General features: G+C 48.0%; 1 protein-coding gene and 1 pseudogene across 2 annotated transcripts in view; one reads left to right on the plus strand and one right to left on the minus strand.

Moving 5' to 3' along the window:
- The window catches only part of LOC308164242 (structural maintenance of chromosomes protein 2-like), a 17,657-nt pseudogene extending 16,786 nt beyond the window's left edge, over positions 1-871 (plus strand). Inside the window, exons 17-18 of the transcript in view lie at positions 218-365; positions 707-871. The product of the transcript in view is annotated as a structural maintenance of chromosomes protein 2-like (transcript). The remainder of the gene's footprint in view (positions 1-217; positions 366-706) is intronic.
- The window catches only part of LOC308163667 (translation initiation factor eIF2 assembly protein-like), a 112,057-nt gene that overhangs the window by 37,943 nt on the left and 60,158 nt on the right, over positions 1-13,956 (minus strand). The gene's annotated exons all lie outside the window — the stretch shown is intronic.

Raw genomic sequence — 13,956 nt, forward strand, 5'->3', positions numbered from 1 at the left:
TCAGGGTTCACGGGTTCTATTGGTTGGAGCACACGCAGACACACGCACACACACACACACACATTCATAATCCTTTAATATTATAATGCATTTTGGGCGGTCAATGCGAAAAGGCAACTTTAATTATGATTTGACGTGTGTGTGTCTGTGTGTCTGTGTCTCTCTGTGTGTGTGTGTGTGTGTGTGTGTGTGTGTGTGTGTGTGTGTGTGTGTGTAGGTCTCTGGTAGCTCTGTCTCTGATCCTGGCCATGCTGCTGTTCAAACCGGCTCCCATCTACATCCTGGATGAGGTGGACGCGGCGCTGGACCTCTCTCACATACAGAACATCGGACAGATGCTGCGCACACACTTCACACACTCGCAGGTAAACACACACACACACACACACTCGCAGGTAAACACACACACACGCTTCTCACACACACACACACACACTCTCCTCCACAGCAGATTCTTACCCATCAACCACTTCTTCATGGGATACTTTTAGTTCCAGCTAGGCTAAACATTTCATACTGCCATCACAACATGATCATTCGTAAAACCTTGCATCTCCTCCCCTCTCCTTGCCTTCTCCCTCCCCTCTCCTCCTTCCCCCCTCCCCTCTCCTCTCCTCTCCCTCCACCTCTCCTCCTCCCCCCCCCTCCCCTCTCCTCTCCTTCCCCTCCCCTCTCCTCCTCCTTCCTCCCCTCCCCCTCTCCGTAGTTCGTGGTGGTCTCCCTGAAGGACGGAATGTTCACCAACGACAACGTCCTATTCAAGACCAAGTTCGTGGACGGCGTGTTGGCCGTCTCCAGGACGACCCAGATCCAGAGCGACTCCAACGTGCGTCCCAAGGCCTTCAAGGCCTTAACTAGCGAACACGGCTAATGCTAACGCTTACGTATTATTAATGTATTAATGGTCGTCTAATTAGTTAAATGATGAATGGTCTTCAGAAGAGGACTTAGGGAAGGGACATGTTCAGGTTGTAAATGACCCCTTTAAAGACAATGTGTCTAAGTTATATTGTATTCGGGGGTCTTTGTATTTAACTTGTAATTGTACATTTTAATTTTCAATATGGTGTTTATGCACCATAACGTAACTTTTTATGTTGACAGCCACATATCCTAGGACTGAAACGATGGAAAGTTGAGATTGATTGAGATTGAGATTGAGATAACGTTTATTGCCACTATGCATTACACATATAGGAATTTGCTTCGTCACCACAGCAAGTGCGTTTATACTTTTTTCACATATCAAAAAACAGGACAACACAACAACAACACGGGACAGACAACAGTGCATTGGATAGTGCGGTATAAAGTAAAGTGCAGTGCAGAGTTTTTTACAGTGAGTCCAGTTCAGTCCTGGGCAGACTTGGGGGCGGGGGGGGGGGGGGAAGCCAGAGTCATTTAACAGCCTGGCGGCTGAGGGGTAGAAGCTGAGCCTGTGGCGGGCCTTAAGTGCCTTAGGCAGCCGCAACCTTCTTCCAGAGGGAAGCAGGGTGAGGAGGCCGTGGCCGGGGTGGAAGGGGTCAGCCATGATCTTCCTTGCCCTCCTCAGAGCCCTGGTGTCATGCAGGGAGTTGAGGGAGGGCAAGGGACAGCCGATCACCCTCTCTGCTGAACGTCGCACCCGCTGCAACTTGGCCTTGTCTTTGGTCGTTGCAGCAGGGAACCAGGTGATGATGGAGTGGGTGAGGATGGATTCTATGATGGCCGTGTAGAACTGGACCATCATGGACCTCGGCAGCCTGAGTTTCCTCAGCTGCCGGAGGAAGAACATCCTCTTCTGGGCCTTCTTTGTGAGGACCTCGGTGTTCTGCTCCCACTTTAGGTCCCGGGAGATGGTCATGCCTAGAAAGCGGCATGACTCCACGGAGGCCACCGGGGTACCTCCCAGCGTGATGGGAGGGGGCAGGGCTGCTTTCCTTCGGAAGTCCACCACCATCTCCACTGTTTTTAGAGCATTTAGCTCCAGATTGTTTAAACTGCACCATCTCTGCAGCCCCTCGATCTCACCCCTGTAGGCAGATTCGTCCCCCCCGGAGATGAGGCCCACCAGGGTGGTGTCGTCTGCAAACTTCAGGAGCTTGACCGAGGGGTGGCGGGAGACACAGCTGTTGGTGTAGAGGGAGAATAGTGCTGGAGACAGGACGCAGCCCTGCGGGGAGCCCGTGCTGGTGGTCCTGGAGCTGGAAATGCTCTTCCCCAGCTTCACCCGCTGAGACCTGTCAGTCAGGAAGTCCGTGATCCACCTGCAGGTGGAGACCGGCACCTGCAGCAGGGATAGCTGGTGCTCCAGGATGTGTGGGAGGATCGTGTTGAAGGCCGAGCTGAAGTCCACGAACAGGATCCTGGCGTAGTTGCCTGCAGTGTCTAGGTGTTCTAGTACGTAGTGCAGAGCCATGTTCACGGCGTCCTCCGTGGAAGTTGACGGTGAAAAGAAATGAATCTATTGAGTAAAGACTTTTGTTTTGTAATCCTCTATTATTTGTAACTCTGTTGAACGTGTAAGTCTACTTCAGCCTACTGAAGAATGTTTGTGTTAGTCGGTTTGGACTCACTACTAACTAACTTGTTAGCGTTAGCAGCGTCATGTTAGCTCAACTGTAACCTAGCAACGTTAGCAGCGTCATGTTAGCTCAGCTGTAACCTAGCAACGTTAGCAGCGTCATGTTAGCTCAGCTGTAACCTAGCAACGTTAGCAGCGTCATGTTAGCTCAGCTGTAACCTAGCAACGTTAGCAGCGTCATGTTAGCTCAACTGTAACCTAGTTAGCTCTGTCTGTGTTATCAGCTAGTAATAATAATAATAATAATAATAATAATAATAATAACCTTTATGTATAGCACTTTAACTGCAAAAGTAAAACAAAAACAAAAAGTAAAGTAGTATAACTTATATAACTTATACTATAATGGTCATGCTTATTATTGATGAGCTGTCTACAGATATTGTGGTTCAGTATATTGTTTATGAGCTATGCTGTGCAAACTGTGACAACATTTATATTATTTAGCAATATCACACAAGAGGGAGCGCTGTTATACTGCATCTTCGGTTACCTACGACCGGTATTCAGTATAACAGCACTCCCTCTTGTGTGATATTGATTAATTATAATCGGCTCCCCCTTTGTTTTCACATAGGAATGCAGTTTGGTTGGGTAAGAAAAGGAGATATCCAGCACTTTTTTGGTGCTAAAAAAGAGTAGTTGAAACTTGTAAATGCAGCCTGTATTTTCTATGGTTGTCAAGCAGGATAGTAAGGGTGATGGTGAGTTTTACATGTGTGCTGTTGTATTAAGGAAGCAGAGGGAAGTCAGAATGACAGCAGGCAGGAGGAGGTCAGGAGGTCAGACAGCAGGAGGAGGAGGTCAGGAGGTCAGACAGCAGGAGGAGGAGGTCAGGAGGTCAGACAGCAGGAGGAGGTCAGGAGGTCAGACAGCAGGAGGAGGAGGTCAGGAGGTCAGACAGCAGGAGGAGGAGGTCAGGAGGTCAGACAGCAGGAGGAGGAGGTCAGACAGCAGGAGGAGGAGGTCAGGAGGTCAGACAGCAGGAGGAGGAGGTCAGACAGTAGGAGGAGGTCAGGAGGTCAGACAGCAGGAGGAGGTCAGGAGGACAGTGAACAGGACCTGGCAGCAAAGAGGTGAGTTCGAGGTGAGTAGACAGGAGACTGCACTTAAAGATGTATGCCATAATACCAAATCGTACTTTCAGAAACTGACGGGATACACCACAATCATACCCTATTGCTCAAGTAATTATGCTAGGACTTTTAATAAAGTGTTGGCCACTTGTTGGCCTTGCTGAAGCAAGCCCACTAATAAGATATATGACAGATGAAAGACAGTTACAGAAACTCGAACAATCTCACACCAACGCCAAGACCAAAAAAAAAGGGATGGAAACGCTGTCAAAGCTCACAAGGTGGGTTTATTTCATTAAAGGGGGAGAAATTCACACAGAATACATGCCACCCCTTCTACCTCTCAGACGTCATCGTTGAGTTTTTAGTGTTTTTCATTTCATGGTTTCTGAAAATAGAACTTTACACACCTTTATTTTTTTTCAAGCATGCAAACACAGGGGAGGAGAAACACCAGGTAAAACACAGAGAGAGAGAGAGAGAGAAAAAAAATAAGGTATCCCTTGAAATCAGTGGGCGATCAACTCTGGACATGGAGAGATAACAGGGTGTGTGGAGATACAGGGTTTTGTTCCAGCCCGGTCTTTGCAAGACAGAGTTGACCACCCTCGCTTTTAGCCTTCAGGAAAACAGTTGCAGCAGTTGTTGTTGTTGTTGTCGTCGGTTACGGAAGAGGAAACCCCAGTCCAGGGGGGTGTTCCATCACCGTCGCTAAAGGAAAATCTCGGCTTATCCTGATAAGCAGTGACGGCTGGTGCTAAATTTTTTGGGTGGGGCACAGGTTATGGGGGCATGCTCCACGGGGAAGAATATCAACTTTAAAATCTGGATTTACAGTCGATTTTAGCATGAGAATAGCTCTACCCCCCTGTACAGACCTCGCCATCCCCTCTACCCCCCTGTACAGACCTCTTCATCCCCTCTACCCCCCTGTACAGACCTCTTCATCCCCTCTACCCACCTCTACAGACCACTTCATCCCCTCTACCCCCCTGTACAGACCTCTTCATCCCCTCTACCCACCTCTACAGACCTCTTCATCCCCTCTACCCACCTCTCCATCCCCTCTACAGACCTCTTCATCCCCTCTACCCCCCTGTACAGACCTCTCCATCCCCTCTACCCTCCTCTACAGACCTCTTCATCCCCTCTACCCCCCTGTACAGACCTCTTCATCCCCTCTACCCCCCTGTACAGACCTCTTCATCCCCTCTACCCCCCTGTACAGACCCCGTCATCCCCTCTACCCACCTCTACAGACCCCGTCATACCCTCTACCCCCTGTACAGACCTCTTCATCCCCTGTACAGACCTCTTCATCCCCTCTACCCCCCTGTACAGACCTCTTCATCCCCTCTACCCCCCTGTACATACCTCTTCATCCCCTCTACCCCCCCTGTACAGACCTCTTCATCACCTCTACCCCCCCAGTTTTCTCTACAATTTCTACAATTTTCTCTCTACAGTTTCTACACGTCAACGTGTACCGAAACACTTGTTTCCAACGTGGTCCTACGTTTCTCCTACACCAAGACACATACAAAGAGCATAGAAACATACAAAGAGCATAGAAGATACAATCAGAATACAGTCTGCCATTCCTTCTCCCAGCATCGATTTGGTTTTCCTATCATGACTGAAGGACAGACGATTCACTTACTTACACTACTGTAAGTCGCTTTGGATAAAGGCGTCTGCTAAAATGCCAAACATGTAAACAAATAAATCATGTAAATGTCGGCTAAGGTGATCAGCTGAGCTTGACTTGGGACTTGACTAACAACAAGTGACACATTTCCCATCTCACACGCTGTTGTTGCACAATGTTATTGTGTGTGTGTGTGTGTGTGTGTGTGTGTGTGTGAGTGTGAGTGTGTGTGTGTGTGCGTGTGTGCGTGTGTGTGTGTGTGTGCGTGTGCTGGGTGAATACATAAACAAACAAGCGAAAAGACGACATTAGAAAACGTACCATGCTGACGATATTACTAAATGTTTGAAGTAGCTTTTATCTTAGCTGACTCTCTTACCTTCAGGTCGAGTTTGTGTATTCTGGCTTCGCAAAAGACCAACAGCAGCCTAACAGCCGGTGCGGAGATTGCGACCACAAACGAGATAAGTTTGACTTCGGTAATAGGTCCAGTTGCAATATCCTCAAGTTGGGAACAAAAGATGCCTCCTTCAAATCCATTTGTTCAATTTGTTTACAGAAATAAATCCTCCTTACATTGTAAAAAACTTAATTTGTTAGGAGAGCAGTCGTGCGTGCAGTCGTGCGTGCTGCCCCGGAAGTCGGAAGTCCTCAGCATAATACCTTTTCTGCTATACAACCGGATATTCAGGGCGCAGTTTTTTGCGCCCCGGCCGAGAAATAGGAGACAACCAATTGGAGCGCTGCTACAGCTCACGTGTAAGCGAAAAGTATTTGGCCTGCGATAGACTTGCATTCGACCGGCGTCCCTACTCCTCCCCCTATGTATTTTAACAGTGAATTTTACACACACACAGATAAAATGTTTATTGTATTGGAGGATTTTTAATGAATGCTGATAGGCGCCGACAGAATATCAGCCGCATTTTGTGAATAAACAATGTTTATTTTAAAAAAAAAACGTTTACAAATCGCAACTAGGAAGTGAAGGTGGGGGCGGCGCACCAGCGCCCTCTATCGGCCAGCCGCCACTGCTGATAAGTCATCGAAATAAGCCTGGATTGTCCTTTAGCCACGCTGATGGAATACCCCCCAGGAGTCAGCTATACAGTGTTTACACTTCCCAAAACACCCGTTTATAATATGGCATTTTATTATTATAATTATAATTGTTTTTATCATATCACTGTCCATTTAAATGAGCCAGACTCCACCCATTGACACAATACAATATTCACCATCCTCCTCCTCGTCATCATCTTCATCATCATCATCATCATCATCATCATCATCATCATCATCGCTCTTCCTGGCCAGGTGAAAGCCGGATGATGATGTCAGAGATTTGAGACTCGTGGTGAGAGACTTTTCTTCTTAGAAACTTCCAGAACGTTCTTGTCGCTCTGGACCCGTCCCTTGGGGGGGTCAGTCAGTCCTCTTACACAAGGCAGTCCGTTCAGGTGAGCTATTCCACACCAACGCACGCACGGCAGAGCGTGCACGCGCGTACATGTGTGGTTATGGTTGGCTCTGTATGTGTGTGTGTGTGTGTGTGTATTTAACGGTTGGCTTTAGGCGCATGTGTGCGTTACATTTGGCTCTAGACGCGGGTGTGTGTGTTTATGGTTTATGTATGTTTATAGTAGGCTCTAGGCATGTGTGTGTATTTCCGGTTGGCGCTCTGCGTGTGTGTGTGTTTCCTGTAGGCTCTCTGTGTGTGTGTGTGTTTCCGGTAGACTCTGTGTGTGTGTGTGTGTGTGTGTTTCCGGTAGGCTCTCTGTGTGTGTGTGTTTCCGGTAGGCTCTGTGTGTGTGTGTTTCCGGTAGGCTCTGTGTGTGTGTGTGTTTCCGGTAGGTTCTCTGTGTGTGTGTGTGTGTTTCCGGTAGGTTCTCTGTGTGTGTGTGTGTTTCCGGTAGACTCTGTGTGTGTGTGTGTGTGTGTGTGTGTGTGTGTGTGTTTAAACTTTCCGGTAGGCTCTCTGTGTGTGTGTGTGTGTGTTTCCGGTAGGCTCTGTGTGTGTGTGTGTGTGTGTGTGTGTGTGTGTGTGTGTGTGTGTGTGTTTCCGATAGGCTCTGTGTGTGTGTGTGTTTCCGGTAGGTTCTTGGTGTGTGTGTGTATTTCCGGTTGGCGCTCTGTGTGTGTGTGGGTGTGTGTTTCCGTTTGGCTCTAGGTGTGTGTGTGTGTGTGTGTGTGTGTGTGTGTGTGTGTGTGTGTGTGTGCTCATGGCTGGCTCTGGATGTGTCTGCGTAGCTCCTGGGCCTTGTCTCTCAGGTCTGGCCGGCTGTCTGTCTGCAGCGTGGAGAGAGACCTCTGCAGCTGCTCACGAGACTTCCCCGACACACACTCCCACTGACCGCTCTCTGGAACACACACACACACACACACACACACAAAGAGAGAGACACACACACACAGAGAGAGAGAGACACACACACACACACACAAAGAGAAAGACACACACAGAGAGAGAGATAGAGAGAGAGAGAGACACACACACACACACACACACACACACACACACACACACACACAGAGAGACACAGAAAGAGAGAGAGAGAGACACACACATACACAGTTAAGAGTTGATATTAAACAGCATGTAGGGAACCATCACAAACACACACACACACAGTTAAGAGTTGACATTAACCAGCATGTAGGGAACCATCGCAAACACGCACACACACACACACACACAGTTAAGAGTTGACATTATACATCATGTAGGGAACCATCACACACACACACACACACACACACACACACAGTTAAGAGTTGACATTAGACAGCAGCATGTAGGGAACCATCGCACAGGAGACCCGACACCTCTACAGGCCCTGTCGGCAGGAACCCTCTCATCACTCTGTGTGGAGTCACAGGCTACAGCACACTGCTCAGTACTGTCACCATGGAGACGTACACACACACACACACACACACACACACACACACACACACAGAGTGTTAATGGAGGATCTTACCTCCGGTCCTCTTAACCATCAGCTCCACCACAGACAAGGCTTCCGTCCGCACGGAGGAGTAACTCTTGTTTTCTGCAGCAAAGACAAACAGAACGGAGATGAGAGACGCTGATGCAAATCTACACAGAATATATGTATATATAAGTATGTTTTTTCTGCCAGAATTGATGAATATCTACATACCAAATACGCCATTTAGCTGACGCTTTTATCCAAAGCGACTTCGCAGTGAGTGCATACATTTTATATATATTTTTTATATACCGTATATGGTCCCAACTGGAATCAAAACCCACAACCTAAGCGTTGTCAGTGCCACGCTCTACCAAAACGCCACAGAGGACCACACACCCATATAAAACCCATCTACGTAGAGTGCGTGTCTGCCTGAGGGCTTTACTTAGGGGGAAGGTGTAGAATGTAAAGCCCAATTTATACTTCTGCGTAAAATCGACGGCGTAGCCTACGCGCACCTCTCCAAAAATGTAACTACGCGGCAGTGCCTACGCAACCGTAAGCACTGTGATTGGTCCGCTTGGTAGCACATGATTCCGACATGACTCCGACTCTCTCGTAGGCCAAAATGCGGAAGCCATGACAGAAATGTTTAATTTTTCTGTAATTACTTATTAATAAAGATTTGAAAAATGATGATAACCATCGTATTATCTTAGTTTAATGGCATTTCAATGCATCATAGAACTTTTATTTACAACAAGCATAACAAACAAAAAAATCGCTATTATGCCGCTATGAGTACACCGTTCCAACGGAGCGCCCTATGGAAGCGTCAAGCACAGCCTTCCTATAAGGAGTGCGATTCACATTTACGAGATGTACAATCCTGTTCATTTAGAAATAAATGATTAGTTACAGGGAGCCCCATGGCTGTTCGTTGGGTTTAAATTATATTTATGATAGACCTATTTAATGTAAAGTTATCTACTGTGATTGGTCCGCTTGGTAGCGTCACATTCCGACTCTCTTGTAAATGCGGAAGTCATGACAGAAATGTCATTTACTTTTTCTGTAATTACTTATTAATAAAGATTTGAAAAATGATAACCATCTTATTATCTTAGTTTACTGTAATTTCAATGCATTATAGACATTTTCTTTACAACAAACATAACAAAAATACGTTTTTTGATCGCTATTATGCCGCTATGTCACCGACCAACGTGTAGCCGCGCGACCAACGCAGAAGTATAAATTGGGAGAGCCCTCGCGTAGGCTACGGCGTAGCCGCGCGTAAACTCGACGCAGAAGTATAAATTGGGCTTAAGGGTCTTACCTAAGGGGAAGGTGAGAGTGTAAGGGTCTTACCTAAGGGGAAGGTGAGAGTGTAAGGGTGTAAGGGTCTTACCTAAGGGGAAGGTGAGTGCAGCGCAGCTCTCTGTCAGGATCTGGGCCAGGGCCGTGAAGTCCTGGTGCTCCTTCTCCAACAGCAACAACCTGCCAACGTCAGCAACACAACATGGTGCCATTTTTAGGAGAGAAAATGAAATGTGCATACTACTTGCATTCTTCATAGGCATGTGTACTAGATAGTAAGGTAGTGTTGATAATGAGTGGTCACCCCTGGAAGTAGTTCTTCATAGACATGTGTACTAGATAGTAAGCTAGTGTTGAGGGCTCACCCCTCAAAATATAGTCATTCACTTAGTGTTGAGTGCTCACCCCTGGAAGTCGTTCTTCATGGACATGTGTACTAAGTAGTAAGGTAGTGTGGATAATGAGTGCTCACCCCTGGAAGTAGTTCTTCATAGACATGTGTACTAGGTAGTATGGTAGTGTTGATGTTGTGGGCTCACCCCTGGAAGTAGTTCTTCATAGACTGCAGCACGCCCACTTGGACCCTCCAGGTGCTGAGTTTCAGCCTCTCACACATCAGACAGCAGAGGTCCAACTGGAACCGACCTGCAGACATGTTTACGGGCCAGTCAAAACCTTACCCTAGGTTTGTGTGTTCCGGGGCCAGTCAGAACCTTACCCTGGGTTTGTGTGTAGTTCCGGGGCCAGTCATGACCTTACCCTGGGTGTGTGTGTTCCTGGGCCAGTCAGAATCTTACCCTGGGTTTGGGTGTTCCTGGGCCAGTCAGAACCTTACCCTGGGTTTGTGTGTATTCTGGGGCCAGTCATAACCTTACCCTGGGTTTGTGTGTTCCTGGGCCAGTCATAATCTTACCCTGGGTTTGTGTGTTCCTGGGCCAGTCATAATCTTACCCTGGGTTTGTGTGTTCCTGGGCCAGTCATAACCTTACCCTGGGTTTGTGTGTTTCGGTCAGTCATAACCTTACCCTGGGTTTGTGTGTTCCTGGGCCAGTCATAACCTTACCCTGGGTTTGTGTGTTCCTGGGCCAGTCATAACCTTACCCTGGGTTTGTGTGTTCCTGGGCCAGTCATAATCTTACCCTGGGTTTGTGTGTTCCTGGGCCAGTCATGACCTTACCCTGGGTTTGTGTGTTCCGGGGCCAGGTCTTGCCCAGCGTCTCGAAGGCGCAGAGCAGCGCCTCCGTCTGCAGCTCCTTCTCCTTCTCGTCGCGGTCGTCATCGTCCTCCAGGGTCCTCCGCTCCGTGCCGCTCTCCGGACAGTTCTGTCAGGGAACGTCGGGAATGTTTTACCACGTTTTACCTACGTTAAACAAACATGGAACCATCCCCTCAGACAGCTACGCACAGTTAGCAGGGGAGGCAGAAATCTGTTCAATATAAAGAGAGAACCACTTTCAGTAAACCACCAACCAGAGAAGAATTGGTATTTCACAATTCACACAATCACCACTTGAGTAGACTTCGAGAAATATTCGGTCTAACAGCAGAGAAATGAGGACTGGGAAAAAACAGCATCTTCAACGCTCCAACAGACATCTCTCTCCCTGAGTTAAATGGACTGACTTACATAGCACCTTATTCCAAAGCGCTTTACAATGGCCTCTCATTCACCCATTCACGAAAAGCTACCATGCCAGGCGCCGGCCCGCTCATTGGGAGCAATTTGGGGTTCAGTGTCTTGCCCAAGGACACCTCTACATGTGGCCAGCCGGGGTTCGAACCGCCGATCTGCCGAACTTGCGATCTTTAGATGCCGGCTCTACCTCCTGCGCCACAGCCGCCCAGGCTAGGTGTGTCTCTCCTACCTTCTTGATGAGAGGCACCAGGATGTCGGCCATGTCGCTGAAGCGGTCCTCCTCGGTGCCCTGCAGCACGTCAGCGGCACAGCGCAGGGCGGCCATCTTGTAAACCAGGTTCTCTTTGCGGCACTCCTTGACGACGACCTCGATGACCTCTGGGATGCTGGGCTGGCCCGGGCACGCCTTACGCAGCTCCGCACTGGCACACACACACACACATACACACACACACAGGCATAGGCACACACACACACACACACGCATAGACACAGACACACACGCATAGACACACACGCACACAGACACACACACACACACAGACACAAACACATACAGTCACACACACACACACACACACACACACACACACACTCTGAGTGAGGCATACAAGATACTAGGGATGCAAATGTCAGTTTACTTTTGCTTTTTGACTCAACCATATTAACCGATTAATAACTGACTAAAAAGTTCCCAAATGTAAACTATGTGACCCACAAAAAACATATAGGCTGTCTAAAGCAGTTGCTGGAATATGCTTCAGATTGACAATCCTGTCCGTTTCCCTCTGAGGTGAAATCTTGCCGCATTCAGTCTCTCTCAACACGTCGCTGCATTTCCACGTCGTCAGGCAGCGTTTCTGGTTTCTGACGCGACCTCACCTGCATTTGGAGACCACCGAGCCGATGGCCTTCAGCAGCTCCTCCTGTGGAGAGAGAGGCACATCGCTCAGGTGAGGAGACCAACACACCAACGCTGAGCAACATCAACTCAATCAACCTGGGGGGTATTCCATCAACGTTGCTAAAGGGAAATCCAGGCATATTCTGATAAATCTTGCGAGATTTATAAAAAAAAAAAGTCCAGGCTTATTTTTGAATAATCCCGCGAGTTATCAAAAATAAGCCTGGATTTTCCTTTAGCGACGTGGATGGAATACCCCCCTGGTTCTGTTAAAATCGGAACTCAATGTGCACATACACACCCACACAGCTACTCTCTCACTCACACACACAGCAACTTTCTCCCTCTCACGTGTACACACACACACTCACACTCACACTCTCACTCTCACTCTCACTCTCACTCTCACTCTCACTCTCACTCTCACACACACACACACACACACACCTTCCCGGTCCAGGTGCGTCCTGTCAGGCCCTGCAGCAGAGCGGACAGCACCATGCCCAGGTGCGGCGCCACCAGCGAGCCCGTCTGTTGCTTGGCGATGGACGCCATGGCGGCGGCCCCCTGCGCCTTCATCTTCCACGACTGAGACTGCAAGGCCTTCTGGGTAATGGCGATCAGCTCCGTCATGTACAGCCGGATGCCCCCAAAGCTTCCTGGGAAATAGAGTTTGGAGGGAAGGTGGAGAGGTTAGGGTCTAATGCTATGATGACTGTTGGCAGTAGCTTACAACACTATGAATGAAAAGTATCATTACATTGTAGTCTTGAGTAGTAAAGTGTGTGTGTGTGTGTGTGTGTGTGTGTGTGTGTGTGTGAATACGTGTGTGAGAGAGAGAGAGCATGAACATGTTTTGTGTCTGTGTGTATGTGTGAATATTAGGGGTGCAACGGTTCAGTTGGCCGACGGTTCGGTACGGTTCGGTATTTTGGGTCACGGTTTTCGGTACGGTTCGGTTCTGAAACAAATGCTACTATTTATTTACAAACTGTTACTTTACTTTATTTTGCTTATACATATGGAACTTTAACATACACATGTATATGTAATGTATATAATGTTTATATAATTGTATATAAACAAAAAACACTTTCAAATGTCAAAAAATAAATAAACACTTTCGAAAGTAAAAGTGCACTTTAGCCTTGACAGCTGGTAGCCCGTATACAAACAGGAGGAAAACAAATTCACACTTCAAACAAACAAATTCACACTACAAAAGTAACACTTTAAAAAAAAACTATTTTAAATAAACATATCCTTACTTCAACTATTCAGGATGTAAATGCAACTTCAATTATCATCGATCTATTTATCTATTATGAGGTTCTTATGTCAAAATATAAGCATGTCAATGTCACAACTCCGCCCCTGGCTCATCAGACGTTGATCAGTGAACGATTAAGAACGCCCCAGGCTCATCAGACGTCGATCAGTGAACGATTAAGAGCGCCCCTGGATCATCAGACGTCGATCAGTGAACGATTAAGAGCGCCCCTGGATCATCAGACGTCGATCAGTGGACGATTAAGAGCGCCCCTGACTCATCAGCCATCAATCAGTGGTGCCAGGTGTGGACGAAGAAGACCGCGACTGGCTCCTACTTAAGCTCTGCTCCTGCTTCCAGTCATCGCCAGATCGTAACCACTTAATGGTTGGTTCATATGCTCGTTCCTGCTACTCTTGACGTTATCCGTTACCTAGCCTAACCTTATTCTCCCTCTTCCCCGTTAAAGGATTCCCTGCCTGCCGACCTCCTGCCTGTCTGACTACCCGCCTACCTGCCTGATCCCCTGCCTGTCTGAGTACCTGCCTACCTGCCTGACCCCCTGCCTGTCGGAGTACCTGCCTGCCTGCCTGATCCCCTGCC

Source organism: Nansenia antarctica, assembly GCF_963989245.1.
Source record: "Nansenia antarctica genome assembly, chromosome: 8".
NCBI lineage: Eukaryota > Metazoa > Chordata > Actinopteri > Argentiniformes > Microstomatidae > Nansenia > Nansenia antarctica.